Source organism: Cibotium barometz, chromosome 10, assembly GCF_041138505.1.
Source record: "Cibotium barometz isolate CiBa-2024 chromosome 10, ASM4113850v1, whole genome shotgun sequence".
Taxonomy (NCBI): domain Eukaryota; kingdom Viridiplantae; phylum Streptophyta; class Polypodiopsida; order Cyatheales; family Cibotiaceae; genus Cibotium; species Cibotium barometz.
Window position 1 is genome coordinate 46,970,256 of NC_141055.1, and position 16,820 is coordinate 46,987,075.

The 16,820-nt window shown below is 44.0% G+C and overlaps 1 protein-coding gene across 9 annotated transcripts in view; it reads left to right on the top strand.

Moving 5' to 3' along the window:
• The first annotated feature begins 1,235 nt into the window (after window positions 1-1,235).
• The window catches only part of LOC147634981 (uncharacterized), a 70,034-nt gene continuing 54,449 nt past the window's right edge, over window positions 1,236-16,820 (top strand). For 3 of the 9 annotated variants that reach the window (XR_015266824.1, XM_086804251.1, XM_086804244.1), the window contains exon 1: window positions 1,266-1,477. The gene's annotated coding sequence lies outside the window, so the exon portion shown is untranslated. Of the gene's footprint in view, window positions 1,478-1,623; window positions 1,656-16,820 lie in introns of those variants that run through there. The other 6 variants (XM_086804252.1, XM_086804245.1, XM_086804249.1 and 3 more) reach the window with 4 other exon arrangements.

A 16,820-nucleotide genomic window follows, 5' to 3' on the forward strand; every position in this document is an offset into this window, starting at 1 on the left:
TTCACATGATAAATTTCAAACATTAATTTCATCACATAATGTTTTTCCCAGCAACATTGTGTGTAATTTTATCGCACAACATAAAAATTATAGATGACATACGATTGATCACATGACACACCGCATGACTCGTGAACCTAAACTATAGATCAACACACCTAATCTTAAAGGGAGCCTACCTAACCTTATAGTGGACATGATAAGGGATCCTATACAGTGAACTTAAAGTGGACACAACTAGTCAATAAAGACCAGAGTGGACACAATAAGTCGCTTCATGTGAGAAAAAATTAAAGTGGGCATAACTGGTCAGTAAAGACCAAAGTGGACACAATAATTGGCTTCGTGTGTGAAGATAACTTAAAGTGGACACAACTAGTCGGTAAGACCAGAGTGGACACAATAAGTTGCTTTCATGTGAGGATAACTTAAAGTGGACACAATTGCTAGGTAAAGACCAGAGTGGACACAGTAAGTGGATTTCTTTGATGAGAACTTAAAGTGGATACAATTGGTCACTACTAAAGACCAGAGTAGACACAGTAAGTGGCTTCTTGTAAATTGAACTTAAAGTGGACACAACTAGTCATTAAAGACCAGAGTGGACACAGTAAGCTTAAGCAACTATTAGAATTTAACTAGTGTGGTCACAACTACCCCATACGGGTGCTAGAGTGAACACAACTAGCTTTTTTTCAAACAAAAACATAAAAAGAAAAACAAAAAAGTAAAAAAAGCATTAAAAATATACTTGCTATAATCACCCTAAACCTGCACTCTAATCAGTCTCTCACTCTCTCTCCCTCTAATCACTCTCTCTCACACACACACAAAGCTTTGGAAAAGATAATCGATCGAAAAGCTTAAGTATCGATTGATATTGTTTTCAATCGATATATTATTGATTGATAAATTTATCGATCTATAATGTATTGATTCGATACTTTTATCGCGATCAATAAATTATAGATCAAAAAACTTATCGATCGAGAATGTTATCGATCGAAATAACAAATAAAAAACATCATTCATCTATTTAAACAAGAAAATGATGCATAACCCGTGTTATTCGTACTAAACCCATTATACAGCTACATAGGAACAAAGCAGACGTGACATGCAAGTCTTCCACCAACAACAATTAAAAGAATGTCCCACATACTCACATTGGCATCATAACCCTCCCGTATACATCTTCATATCACCTCCGTCATCTCGTCTTACCTCTCCTGACATGCCTCTTCTAAAAGCCGTGGATGAATTTACCCTGCAGCATGACGTTGCAGCATAACGTGTTGCTCCTATTGGGGATTGCATCCCATGCCTTGATTGCCTAACCTACCTACCGTGGAGCATGTGCCCTCTGTCGTACAGCCCCCATTCATTTTATCTTTTTTTCACCATCAGCCTCACTTTTTTGGACTTCTTCACCTCGACTAAACCCGACATCAATCCCGCTATGTGCAGGTAAACCCAGGTACGAACTACTTACAACCGCTCTTTGGTTTGTCATCGTCTGTTTCCTATTGCCCTCCTCCACCTTCACCATGGATGGGGGGAGGGTAGCCGCATCGCTTTTTTGGACGTCTCCACCCCTCATCACTCGCATTAAAGCTAGAGTGGAGATAAAGGAGAGGCTACACTATCGGACTCAGGTAAAGGCCACTCCTTCTAGTGCACCGGCGGCGACACACACAGCAAGGATCCACCCCGACGACGACCATAGCGCTGACTCCTTTGCGATTAACACCTTTGCTACTTTCTTGTGTGATGATACCAGTAGATCGGTGTTGGCCAAAGCAGTTAGGCACTTTCTCTCTGCTTTGATGTGCTCGCCATCTCCTGGTCGCCGCATGCGACTCGGCTTTTACAGCTTTACACAAAAATATTAAAGACTTTTTTTAAACGCTAACGTCCACGTAATTAAAGCATTCATAAGGCACGACAGGCTCTGATACCAATGTTACCTGAGGAGCTTTGTAAATTCTTTCCTTGATTTGCTTATGCTTGGCCAATGGCGTTTATATACATGGTTTAAAAGTAAATAGATTTCTTAAAAAATCCTAAAGCATGCTTTTCTATTTTTATTTTTACAATGGCTATCAAAAAACAATGAGCCAAGAGCTTTTACTTGAGCTTGTTTTCTTTAACAAGTATGGCATTCAGAGTGTCATTAGTAGTTTTGACATGTGTGTTGACCTCCCTCTGTTTTTTTATCAACAACTGCCTCACTTCCTTATTCTTGCCTTTCGGGAGTGCACCTCGTTGCTCCCATTCAAGTAGTTGGGCTTTTTTTATAATTCTTGGCTCCAACACTGGTAGTCCTGGTGGATACATCACTCCTTTAGCACCTGGCTGTGCAGCTCTAACTCTCAAATAGTTTATGCCCACCTCCCGAAGAGCTTTTTTATAGGCAAGTTTCAAAGCATCCTTTTGTGCTGATATCTTCAGTTCTTCTTGACTCGTTTGATGCCTCCAAAGACGAGAGTGTTGCATGTCTCCTACCTCTCTCTCGGAGCTTCTCCTTCTGATTATTTTGGATGTATATTCCCTCTCCCTCTTCCTATCCCCCTTCTTAGATGGATCTCTCTCTCATATTCCTCTGTAACCAAGGGTGTGGGGGAAAGGATGGGATTTCAACATTTAGTGCTTCTCCCCCTTGGCAAAAACCCTCTTGCCCCCTTGCACTAGCACTATTTAAATATAAGCAAAAGGAAATCAAGATTAGTTATTGTGTGAGGGACCCCTACCCCTTACAGTTACTCAATTATCTACAGCAGAAGATTGTCATAAGGGTAGGTATAGTATCTTGATGTTTGGCTACTCCAACAATTTTATCTCTAGCGTAAGCTTATCATTGAGAAATGAGTGTGATTCCTCCAAGGGTCGTCCCTCCATAATTCTCACAAATAGGAGGCATATCAGTGGCTTAGGGAACCATCGCCGATGTCCTATTCCTTGATTATGGAGCTAACAATTCTTCTGGATAACACTAGTTCTAATAAATGATCTCGTGTTTCCTGAGTTATCTAGGTTCACAATGATTTTTGTCTTGATTCTTCTATATTTTGGAAAGCACCCGTAACACGGGTCCACCCTACCTCCCGCTTTTTAGCGGTTTAATCCTTTTTCAACTTATACCAACTCCAAGGGTATAGCTTAGCCAAGATCACACCGCGGGTCTGGTTGCCCTCCTGTTGACCATTGGACCTGTGGAGTCGGTGGGAACTCACACACCCATAATTGATATTCCTTTCATTACACACACATGCTAACGACAATCAAGAAAACAGAGTACACACACACACCGTGAAAAGTAGTCTTTAATTAGTAGTTTAGAAATGTAGTATAACATCAAAATAACATATGTCCATAAGATCCCTGAGTCTACAATTGCGATCCTTAGACTAGAAAGATATGCACTACTGAGCTTGAACACTCTGAGACCACTAAGCCACGATGAGAAGCCCACACGTCTCACACCCAGTACAGGCGTCGTAAATAACCATATACAGCTGCTTCTGACAGCCATACCACGTTTGAGGCACAAATGCTCGGTCCGACAATGCACCAGGGTTCTTATAGAGCAGCGATCACTCAGATCGGTTCTCATAGTAACCATGGCCAAGGACAATCAGAGATGCCTCTTGTCCATCACATGAATTGCATGTAGAGCACACCCACATTCACTGAGATGGGTCAAGATCTTGGTCGAGTGTCTTCACAACATGATCCCCCACTTGGGCAAGATCCATCTGATACAATAATAATCTATGAGGTACCTTCATAGAATTCACAAACAATGAAATCGAATGAATACAATATTCAAATAGAAAACATTGGCAACAATCAACCATGCATCACACATGTTGTCCCACGTAGAGTAAAACACTGCAAGTGTGAGAAAGACTTTCTCATTCCTCAAGTCGATACTTTGAATGCGAGTCTTTTGTTCCATATTTCTAGTGGTTCTGTTAAGCTTACTTGTCTCGCTTGGTCATTGTCCAAGTCTCTTAATTGATTTTCAGCCCCAATCACTTGATGACTCCAACTACGTCTTCAACTAGGCATTCTAAGGCCTGAGGTGTCCTAATAATCCTCTTAAGATAGGTCTATTCTTTATGCAGTATCTTACTCTTAGTTCCAATCTAGAAGAATTTACAACTAGACTAGGAACCTTTTAACTAGTGGACTAGTTCCGTTTCAATATAGCCTAGATTCCCCCTACCTTGATCTCTCATGACAGGTGATCAACTGGATCATCCGGTTAGATCTACTCGGGCTACACATACACCAGACATGGGTTTCTCCGTCAGAGATTGGTAAGAAGTGAGAGTTCTATAGAGATCACTTCTTGAGACTCCGAGGATGGATTCTTTGAGATCCTGGGATACATGCAGATACACATGTCACATGCTATGCGTATCACGATCGGCCAGCTTAGGGTATCCTCTCATTGCCTCATAGTAGAGAGGCAGAGCTGCGAATATCCCACATGAGGAGAGGACATGCACAATATGCATCAAAGAGCAGTAGAGGATGAGGCCCATTATATGTTCAATTGCCCGGCTTACTATGAGATACGGGGGAGATTCTGTGAGGGCAAAAGAGACCAAAGGACCAAATATATGAAAGATCAAAGTAAAACACATAGCATGCAATGGTGATGTGAATATAAAAGATGAAGTCCAGTACAAGAGCTCTATGTGAGACCCCGAATAAGCAGAGAGAGCTGCTGTCCCATAAAACGCAGTTAACAGAGCTGGAGTGACCATGATGAAAGCGCTGATATAAGCCTGATGTAGATGATGAAGGCAACCTGATGTAGGCGATGTAAACGTTGCTGTGAGCCTGATGTAGGCGATGAAGTCGAGCAACAGTAGGTGCTGTAGGCGAACCTGAAGTGGGCTGCGAAAACACTGATGTGAGGCTAATATAGGCGGCCAGTTCAGCAGCAATTGACGCAGGAGATGTGCCTGTAGTAAGGCGGCGTCTCTGATCAGCAGGAGGTGGTGCTCCACACCGTGAGGCACAGTCCACGAATAGTCCAGCAGGTGATGAAACACAGAAGAGAAACGCAGGGCGCTGATGTGCAAGGCGCCAAAGTCCACGTGGATGTTGTGTTGAGTTAGGCGACGAGTCCACAGGCGTTGAAATGCTAATGTGAGGCGACCAGGCCAGCAAGCGATGAAACGCAGATGTGAGGAAAAACGCAGATGCACCTAGTCCACGTAGGTTGGTGGTGATGAACACGAGAAGAGCCTCATATTTATATGAGAGTTTGAGCGGCCAGCATAGAAGTCGGCCCTTTTTGGGCTGAATAAATGCCTGTTTTGGGTATATTTTCACACACACGCTCTCAGACCAAAAAGGGATCATGAGAGAAGATGAGGGGAAAGAGTTGGTTGTTGAAGATGAGGATTTCTGTGATTTGACCAGAGTATAGGCATCTGGGATTGAGAAGTGTTGGAAGAATGCCACAATGCAAGAGGTTTTCACATGCATGAATGCCCATTTTTGGGTTTTCATTCTTACATGCGCCCCAAACACATAAAACAGAATGCTGTGCATAGGGAATGCAGGATGGAAAAAAAATGCAATGCAGTGGGTTTTCACAGGAGCCGTGTCCTCATGGGGTTTTGTAACTTGGTTGAACACAATGCTAATCAATACACTTAAATACACTAAGATTTGAAGGACACTTGCTCTAATACAAGAAGTAAATTGCTGAATTGACAAGAGACACACAATGAGCCGGAACGGCCGACCCCTCCCTTGAGTAAATTGTATTACTATTGGAGAAATTCAATACATAGCTTCACAGGCATCCATTGCCAAATCCTCCATGCCAATGCATATGAAATTCAGCATTTAGAAAACAATGGTATGTCGATGTAGCCAAGGAGCTGCCTTGATGCCCGGCCCGACTTTAGTGCCCATATTCTCTACCATTGGCTCTATGTTCTACCAAGCAAGGTAGCAACATCTTCAAGAGCACATAGGACAAGAGAAATACTACACAGGGCGGCTAAACAAGGAGTCTTGCCCTTCTACTGAATAAGTAATGACAACACATTGTCCAATTAGCTTACCAGTCTTCATAGGAGTTGTTGCAAGCGGAAGCCTTCGCGTTGGAAGCTTTTGGAGTATTGATATCTTCGATTTGCCGCAATCCTTCGCGACAAAAGTCTTCAAGAGGATGAAGGGAACCTTGGGAAAGCTTCCCCTATGGTTCAACTTGAGAAAGGAAGGCTGAAATTAGGGTTTTCAGCAAAAAGACCAGAAATTACAGCAAAAATGAGAGCTGTTTTGCTGAATTTCAGTCATTGGGAGTGAGTAGGAGAGTGATTAGCACTTGGAAACACTCTTGGAAGCTTGGAAAACACCCTAGCAAGGGTATGGCTATGGAGAGCTTGGAAATGGAGAGAAATGGTGGAAAAACAGAGTTTTTAGCCTCCAAAAATCTTCATGAAGAGAAAACACGAATTTTCTCTTAATAAGTAAGTGAATTGGGGTCCAATCAGGTGAAGGGACATGGGGAGATGCCCATTTATGAGTAAAAGGGAAGGATCAAGTCCTGGACATTGAGTCTTGTCCGCCTCGGGACTTCAGTGAGTGTGAACTTGGAAGCGGTCATAATTTATAAGTGACTTTTGGGCGCCCAAACTTTAATGAAGTGGGTACGCACTCACTTATAAATATTGGCTAAGTCCTAAGGGCTATTTGAGCCTAGATTGGGTTATACTAACCACCTGTTCACATGCCACATAACCATGTCAGTTTCACATGCACGGTTCACGGGCGGGCGTCCCCTAGCCCGAAACTACACATAGGACAAGCAAGCATGAAAACAGCATGCAATTTCAATTGCAAGCAAGCACATAAAGATGCTATGCAATGCAACATTGGCATGAGCAATTTCCGTTCATGAAACCATATAAGACCAGGCGTTTTCAGGCAAGTATATGCGATACCAGACCCAGTGGAAAGCCAATCCTCCAGGCGTTTCCGGGCATGTACACAAAGACACAAGTCCCAGTGGAAAGCTAAGTCCTCCAGATATTCCGGGCATGATAACATCAAGTCCCAGCGGAAAGCTAAGTCCTTCAGATATTCCGGGCATGATAACATCAAGCCCCAACGGAATATCATATCCAACTATACAGCATGACACGTGTCAATCACATGCATAGGCACATTCCATAAGCCATGGACACCAATCCAATATGTACATAGTGTGAAAGCAAGAGTGAACCATTCGGGTGGCCAAATGGTGACAGGTTTTCATTGACTCATGTGCCAGATATAAAAATGGTAAAAAAATGAAGGCCTCTCTCAATGAGCGGAGGGTGATGGTGGTGGACCGATGCCAATGCGATTGCGAAGACGCTTGAGAATGGGGCGGTTGACGGACTTCGTAAGGATGTCTGCTTGGTTGTCTCCCATAGAAATGTACCGGAGTCAGATGGTACCAAGCTGTTAAAGTGAAAATGGACACCCACATGCTTTGGTATGGTTAGAAAAAATAGGGTTGCCAGCAAGGGCAATCGCACTCTAACTGTCAACGATGATGGTAGAGGCGTTGTCGATGGAGACGCGCATGTCAGAAAGAAGTTGACGAAGATACATAACCTCAGTGGTGGCATCATAGAGGGCCCGGTATTCGGCCTTTGCTGAAGAACCTGCAAACGGTGTCCTGCTTTTTGCTAGAATGAGAAGCAGAGCTCTCCAGTTGAGGCTGAATACCTGGGTCCAATACTGGCACACTGGCTGTGGGCATGTATCCTCCTCTGGAAGTAATGGCTGATAAGCTCGGAGAAGAAAAACCATATGCCAAGGGTTTAGAGGGTGAGTGGGTAAAAGAAGTCTGGTCGTCTCCCAATGAAAGACCTTGAATAGGGCTCTCCAGTGAATGAGTAGTTTCATCCTCCGTGTGATCTATATCAGAATAAGGGGAGTCAGTGTCATGTGCACAGTGTGTATCTACCGTGTGCTACACGCGTGCAAGACTAGTTTCGAGGCTTGGGGAAGCTTGGAGCTAGGCAGGCTGATTGACGAGTTGAGTTAGGGATATACTAACGGGCGGGCATCCAAGTATGGACGGGCGGGCGCCCAAGTGTGGACGCTCGATGACCGGCCTCGATGACCGGCCAAGAGCCTATAAAAGGGTGGCCAAGGTTAGTTATTGGGATATAGAGAGTCTCGCGAGTTTGTGAGAGCTCTATGGTCTTGGAGCCTGGATCTAGTGCAGACGTGCACCTGCTTTATGCAGCTGAGGCCGGCAGCAATCTCGAGGCCCGCGAGGGCAGCTTCGTGGCGGTATGGGACGTCGCGAGGAGGAGATTGGTCGGTACGTCAACCTAGTTAGCTCAACTCGTGGCTCGGTGGGGACAGCCAAGTTTGTGGGCTTGCCCATGGCTGTCATGGTTGGGAGGTGAGTCAGGCCTGCACCGCCTTGCTTGTTTGTTTGTTTGTTGTTTATTCGTTTGTTTGCAGGATTTGAGTCTCGTACCAAGAACGATCACGAGGAGATCCGTGGGGATTTGACAGTGGTATCAGAGCATACCTCGTGAACGAGCAAGTCGGTAGGTAGAGAAGATGAGGTCGAAGAAAGGTATGTGTTAAAAAAGCTTGCTGTTTTTTCTGTGCATACTGCTGTTTTCAGATTCAGTGTGTGTTTTTCTTCATCAAATAAACCCATGTTGATGGGGATGGTAGATGGTAGGGTCGTTTGCTTTGCAAAGAAGAGAGATACGTTTGTGCAGTTGCACGAACTGTAGAGAGAGAAAACAGAAAAAGCATCTTCGTTGCTTTTGGTTGAACGCGGAGAGAGAGAGAGAGAGAGAGAGAGAGAGAGAGAGAGAGAGAGAGAGAGAGAGAGAGAGAGAGAGAGAGAGAGAGAGAGAGAGAGAGAGAGAGTGCTGCACCGTTGGTCGTGAAGAGTTGCTGGTCGCGAAGATCTGCACCTTAGGCAGGCGTTGGACTTTAGTGTCTGTGCAAGCGGCCAGGCTTGTAGCCCCGGCCAAGTGTACGAAGGCACCCAAGGCTGTGTAGGCAAGCGGCCTAGGCCTGCGCAGCCAGGCAGCCAGGCCTGCGAAGCCGGGCGGCTAGGCGCCTTGGTCTACGCAGCCAGGCGACCAGCCGGGCGGGCGCTTGGGCCAGGCCTGAGCAGGCACGCGTAGGCGTAGGGTGCCAGTACGCATGAACCAAGGTGGCGCAGGCCGGATGGCTGGCGAAAGCAGCCGGCAGTATTGACGTCAGCAACGCAGCACGCCGACGGCTCTAATCCAGGAGGAAAGAAAAAAAAAAAAACAAGGAAAGCATACGCCTTTTTTTTTAATGGGCTTTCATTTTTATTTATTTTAAAAGGTTCAAAAAGACCCCCCCCTCCAAGGTTCAAAAGTGTTTATTTTTTTTAAGAGTTTAGAATATATATATATATATATATATATACATATATACATATATATATATACATATATACATATATATATATACATATATATATATACATATATACATATATATATATACATATATACATATATATATATACATATATACATATATATATATACATATATACATATATATATATATACATATGTATATATACATATATATATATATATATATACATATATATATATAACACAAAAGCAAAAGCCAAAGATAGCTTTTGGGGGCTTTTAGTTTTTGTGGAAACCTTTATAAACCCCCTTAAGTGGGCTTCTTGCCACACATCTCTTAAGTTTTCAAGCTCTCAAGCTCTCAAGTTCACTCGCACTTTTGTTGTGCAAAGATCAAATTTTCTCTCTCCTTACCCTCTTCACGATGTCGACCCAAGAATCAGAGTTGGAGCCCCTTGTGGAACGCGAAGGCTTGCCGGCTACGGAAGGTACCGATGCCGATCTTTTTGACGATTTTGTGTCAAAATCAGATTTCCAAGAGTTCAAAGTAGCTCTCGAAGCTTCTTCGTCGGAACGTCAGGCACAAATCGCAGTCCAGATGCAAGCTTTGCAGAACTCCATCGCTCTATTGACCACTACCCTCTCTACTCTCTCGGGTATGGATACCTTGGCTTCAGCTTTAGGCGCCAACATTACTCCGGAACCGTTTGGGGGCGAGCAAAAGTAGCGCACCAAGGAGATCGTGGACACTTGGCTACATAAGTGGCAAGTTCACTTTCAGTTTCATCCATATGATGATGGAAAGAAGATCCAGTTAGCAGCAGGTTTCCTGTCTGGCAAAGCTTTGCTTTGGTGGAAGGAACTCAACCCTAAGCCAACGACTTGGGCACAATTCGAAGACGTCTTCAAGAAAGAATTCCTCAAGAAAGAGGATGATTATGATGTTGTTGCCCGGTTTTCAGCTTTGACCATGACCTCGCAGCACCTCACTTATGAGGTCTACCTCCAGAAGTTTAGGGACTTGCAGATGAAAGCTACAAAGATGGATCTCACTACTCTTTTGGGGTTCTTCGTAGCTGGTTTACCAGACTCGTACCGTTTACAGGTTAAAAATAACAAATGCAAAACATTGGACGAAGTCATTCATTCAGCTCGTATCTATGATGATACAATGGTCTCTTCCCAGTCGAAACCCGTTATCGAGCAGGGGAACAAGCATAAACGAAAGTTCTCCACACCTATGGCTAACACGACAGAAGGAAAGTCTTTGGACCAACCTTCGAAGAATTTCAGTTTGACACCAGCGAAGAAGAAACGACTCCTTAGGGCTTTAAAGCTCAAGAAGGAAGGACGTTGTTTTATCTGCGAAGAAAAAGGACACATGCGTAACGGGTGCCCAAAGCAAAAGGGTACCAAGACAAACGCAGGACCCAAGCCAAAGGGAGCTAACCAGTTGTCTTTGACAGGTCGTTAATTACTGTACTTTCTCGCCCTAGTACTTGTTCTGATTGTTTGTTCAATTCTAAAGTATTTGGCTTGCATGATCTTCTCCGCGTTTATGGAGAAGTGAATGGCCATAAGATTCACATTCTTCTAGACCCTGGTAGCTCACACAATTTTGTTAACTACAAACTTGTGCAGAAATTGAGTCTTGATACGACACCCAGCGATCATACCTATGAGGTACGCCTACCTGCGGAAAGGCAAGTATGGGATCGAAAGGTGGAGATGCTTTCAATCCAGATTCAGGACTACAAAGATACTCTGGAATGCTATGTAATGCATCTAGAAAATGTAGACTTGTTATTAGGGATTGAGTGATTTAAGACTCTTCAAGTCCAGATAGATTGGTCTAGTCATATTTTTTCTTTTTAGCATAAGGACACCAAGTATAGTATTTTAGGTGATTCTATTCATCTCTCTCAGGGACCTCTTGTAAATATTATTGATTTTGAAAATATAATGGATTCTTCTTTGTATACCACTTTCCATTGTGTATTGATTCCACTTTCTTCCTTTCTCATCCCTTCATTGGATGTAAATGAATTAAGTGTGTTTGAAAGCAAAGAATTACAGAAGATACTTTTCGTTTCAAGACGTATTTCCTAAGCAACTGCCATCGGGTTTACCACCTGAACGGGCAGTAGATCATCGTATTGACTTGATCCCTGGTGCTCATCTTGTCAGTATTCCACCTTACAGGATGAGCCAAGCTGAGGAAGATGAGTTGGCTAAATAACTCGAAGATTATTTGAGGATGGGCCAGATCCGTCCAAGTAAATCACCTTGGGGTGCACCTGTGTTGCTTAGGAGAAAGAAGGACAATACCTGGAGAATGTGTATAGATTACAAGAGATTGAACAAGCTGACCATTAAGAACCGTTATCCTCTCCCTAGATTAGATGACCTGATTGACCGGTTAGCAGGAGCGAAATATTTCACGAAGATAGATTTACGTACTGGCTATCACCAGATACGTATTCATGAAAGGCATGTCGAAAGAACCACCTTTAGGACTAGGTATGGCTATTATGAGTTTCTCGTATTACTTTTAGGGTTATCCAATGCTCCAGTCACTTTCCAGTAAATGATGAACGATCTTTTTCGTGAACATTTGGGAAAATTTGTGGTGGTGTTCCTGGATGATATTTTGATATATAGTCGTACTCTTGAGGATCATGTTAGACACCTCACGATTGTCTTATCTATTTTAAGACAGAATCGACTATATGCTAAATTAAGTAAATGTGAGTTCTTTATCACAGAAATCATTTACTTGGTACACAAGATCACTCGAGATGGATTGAGCATTGACTATGACCGAGTTCAGAAGATTCTGGACTGGCCTATACCGTGAATAGTGAAACAACTTTGTTCTTTTCTCGGTTTTGTTTTTCTTCTTCGGAAATCTGTACGGGAGTACTCTCAGCTGACACTACCGATGACCGACTTATTGAAAGGTCGTGGACGTAAGTCAAATCAGCCTATCACTTGGAATAACGATTTGGATATGGCCTTCAGACTTTTGAAAGATAAAGTCAAGGAAGCATCTATATTAGCATTACCCGATCCTAGTCGGCGTTATGTTCTTGAAACTGATGCCAGTGACTATGCTATCGGGGCTGCTTTATTTCAAGATGGTAGACCGGTTGCTTTTGAAAGTAAAAAGCTAGACGACACTCAATCTCGTTGGCCAACCCTTGAGAAGGAGCTTTATGCTGTAATTCATGCTCTCAAGGTTTGGAGACATTATTTATATGGCTCCAAGTTTGTGGTATTGACTGATCATCAGTCGATCAAGTATGTGTGTGATGCGGATGATTTGAGAGGAAGGAAAGCTCGTTGGGCGGAGTTAATGCAAGATTTTGATTTTGAGATCCGTTATCGGAAAGGGTCCATGAATAGTGTTGTAGATGCGCTTAGTCAAATTAGAGAGGTGAATACTTTGTCGTTCACCGAGATTTCTACTGACTTATTTCAGTCATTGAGAGGGCTTTGCAGGACTGATAGTTATTTTGGTCCATTTTGGCAGAAGATCCAGGACGGGAGCTCATTGATTGACCAAGACTCAATGACTGAGCAGTCTACCATTCAGGCTGCAGGAGGCTAGTGGGAGATGATTCAGAATGGTTTACTATTCCGTAATGACAAAATTTGTGTACAACAGATCTCGGACATTAGGTCCAAGATTCTTAAGGAGTGTCACGACGGCCCTTCTGCTGGACACCCTGGGGTACACAGGACACTGTCGTTAGTGAAACACACTTTTTATTGGTCAAAGATGAAAGGGTATGTAGAAGATTATGTTCTCAAGTGTCAAATTCGTCAGGCAAATAAAGTTGAACGTTTTAGACAGGCTGGGTTGTTGCATGCTTTGCAAATCCCAGGTAATAAATGGGAAAGTATTTCCATGGATTTCATTATCGGATTGCCAAGAACACATCAAGGCCACGATTCTATTTGGGTTGTGGTAGATCGCTTGACAAAAATGGCTAGATTTTTACCGACCCGGAAGACTATTACAGCTACGCAATTAGCACAGCAGTTTATCAAGCAATTGTTTAGACTGTACGGGTTTCCGCAGGACATAGTCAGTGATAGGGAGTTTACGAGTGATTTTTGGAAACTTGTTTTTGAGAAGTTGGAAATAACTTTGAATTTGAGTTCCTCTGATCATCCTCAATCTGATGGCCAGACTGAAAGAGTGAATCAGATTTTGGAGGATATGCTTCGAGCATATGTATCCAAAAGACAGAGTTCATGGGAGGATTATCTTCCTATGTTAGAATTTGCATATAACAGTACTAAGCATACGAGTACAGGGTTTAGTCCTTTCATGCTTATGTATGGTTTTCAACCCAGATCACCTGTTACAGTAGGATTCTCAGGACTTCAGCATGATGCAGCACGTAATTTTTTGCAAGATATGCAGGAAATGTTACAAGTTGCGAAGGAATCTATTAGAGGTGCTCAAGACCGAGACAGGTTTTATTCTAATAGACATCGTTCACCCAGAGAGTTCTGTGAAGGAACGATGGTGTATTTGTGAGTTCCGAAAGATTCCGAGACTTTACGGATAGGTCGATCTCCGAAATTATCCCCTAGATACTGTGGACCATTTCGTGTTACACGACGGATTGGTTCAGTTGCATATGAATTGGATTTGCCTTCTCATGTGAAAGTGCATTCTGTATTTCATGTCAGTAGACTTATGGAAGTATTGGGTGGAACAGATCAGTTAGTTACTCCTCAAGAAATCATCGATGTCGAGGACATGACATTTGTTCCGCACGAACCTGAAAAGATTCTTGGATTTCGTGAAAGAAGATTGCGTAATACGCTTATCACGGAATACAAGATCAAGTGGAAGGATCGTGTTGAGGAGGACGCCAGACATTGACTACTCTTCAGAGAGATTACCCTGGCTTTTTAGTGAGCTCAGGAGTGAGCTCTTAGAGGAAGGGGAGTATGTCATGTGCACAATGTGTATCTACCGTGTGCTACCGCACGCAAGACTAGTTTCGAGGCTTGGGGAAGCTTGGAGCTAGGCAGGCTGATTGATGAGCTGAGCTAGGGATATACTAACGGGCGGGCATCCAAGTATGGACGGGCGGGCGCCGATGACCGGCCAAGAGCCTATAAAAGGGTGGCCAAGGTTACTTATTGGGATATAGAGAGTCTCGTGAGTTTGTGAGAGCTCTATGGTCTTGGAGCCTAGTGTAGACATGCATCTGCTTTATGCAGCCGAGGCCGGCAGCAATCTCGAGGCCCGCAAGGGCAGCTTCGTGGCGGTATGGGACGTCGCGAGGAGGAGATTGGTCGGTACGTCAACCTAGTTAGCTCAGCTCGTGGCTCGGTGGGGACAGCCAAGTTTGTGGGCTTGCCCACGGCTGTCATGGTTGGGAGGTGAGTCAGGCCTGCACCCCCTTGCTTGTTTGTTTGTTTGTTGTTTATTGGTTTGTTATTCGAGTCTCGTACCCAGAACGGTCACGAGGAGATCCGTGGGGATTTGACAGTCAGTATCTGGTATGAAAAGCTGATCCTCCGGAATCGAGGGTAGACGATCCATGGTGTATTTTCGAGGTCTTCAATGCCTTTGCTCACGATAGCTCTGATACCATGTGAGGGCAAAAGAGACCAAAGGACCAAATATATGAAAGATCAGAGTAAAACACACAGCATGCACTGGTGATGTGAATATAAAAGATGAAGTCTAGTACAGGAGCTCTATGTGAGACTCCGAACAAGCAGAGAGAGCTGCTGTCCCATAGAACGCAGTTAACAGCGCTGGAGTGACCCTGATGAAAGCGCTGATATGAGCCTGATGTAGGCGATGTAAACGCTGCTGTGAGCCTGATGTAGGCGATGAAGTCCAGCAGCAGTAGGCGAACCTGAAGTGGGCTGCGAAAACACTGATGTGAGGCTAATATAGGCGGCCAGTTCAACAGCAGTTGACGCAGCAGATGTGCCTGTAGTAAGGCGGCGTATTCTGACCAGCAGGAGGTGGTGCTGCACACCGTGAGGCGCAGTCCACGAATAGTCCAGCAGGTGATGAAACGCAGAAGAGAAACACAGCCTGAGGTGCAGGGCGCCAAAGTCCACGTGGATGTTGTGCTGAGTTAGGCGACCAGTCCACAGGCGTTGAAACGCTGATGTGAGGCGACCAGGCCAGCAAGCGATGAAACGCTGATGTGAGGAAAAACACAGATGCGCCCAGTCCATGTAGGTTGGTGGTGATGAACATGAGAAGAGCCTATTTATATGAGAGTTTGAGCGGCCAGCATAGAAGTCCGCCCTTTTTGGGCTGAATAAATGCCTGTTTTGGGTATATTTTCACACAGATTCCATTGCCTCTTCCAAGAGGGATTCGGACCACTCACACGGGTGATAAGAGTTTGAGGATCAGAGGTGCTTGGGCATGTACTTGATGGGGCTTAGTCGACACAGGGATGTAGTGTTGAGGCAGCATGCTGAGAGACATCCTCGGCTCCGACAAGACACCTCACAGAGAGCCATCACAGATTTCTTTGTGGTACACACATCCACATCGGAATCCATTGCCCACAATAGTTCCTCTACTATGACATCAGAGCCCACCACCCATACCCATGCTCCAGCCCCATGCCCCAGAGGAGTTCTTAGCGAGAGAGCTCGATCCATTCTACGAGCCAGACGTCCCCGGCCCAGAGCATCAGGACCCTCCACCACACAGAGATAGATTCGTGAGGTTCTTTGTCGACATAACATGCTTCCATCAAAGAGGCCTGACATTCACTCCACCATCAGATTGGTTCTGGTAGAGGTGGGTATCGTCATTAGCTGATCACAACATATCTCACTCTACACAGGATCATCTGTTGATCACATGTACTGTCAGATGTTTTCATTTTACTTTTTCTTTTAGTTTTCCATGGCTCAGTATATCCATGGTACCATTGTATTACTTTTGGTCTCATAGGCCCTTGGGGTCTTCTGTAGACGTTAATATAACTTTCTTTCTCTCTCGTTTTTTTGTGTGCCTCCGCGATGACCCAATCTGTCTTGTCAACATTCATACCACCAACAATTTAGATGCATTTGGAAATTTTGGGGCCAAGAGCTACATTTGGAAAAGATGTTACAAGACAGATCTGTGGCTCTGAAATCAATGACAAAAAAAATATGAAAATGTGAGGGGAATGCACAAGAATGCACAGCCTATGGAAGTGTGGGAAAGGAACGAAACAAGTCAATGCAGCACACAAAGGCCAGCCATCTAAAAGACACAGCAACCTGCACAGTTTGAAGAGATGAGGAGCTTGAAGATTAAAGATAATCGATTTATTGCATAACTTGCTTAGGCTAGTAGGGTGCAGAAGGTGGTGCCCTATGAGCATCCACCATGTCCCTCTTAGATTTTACAACTACAAA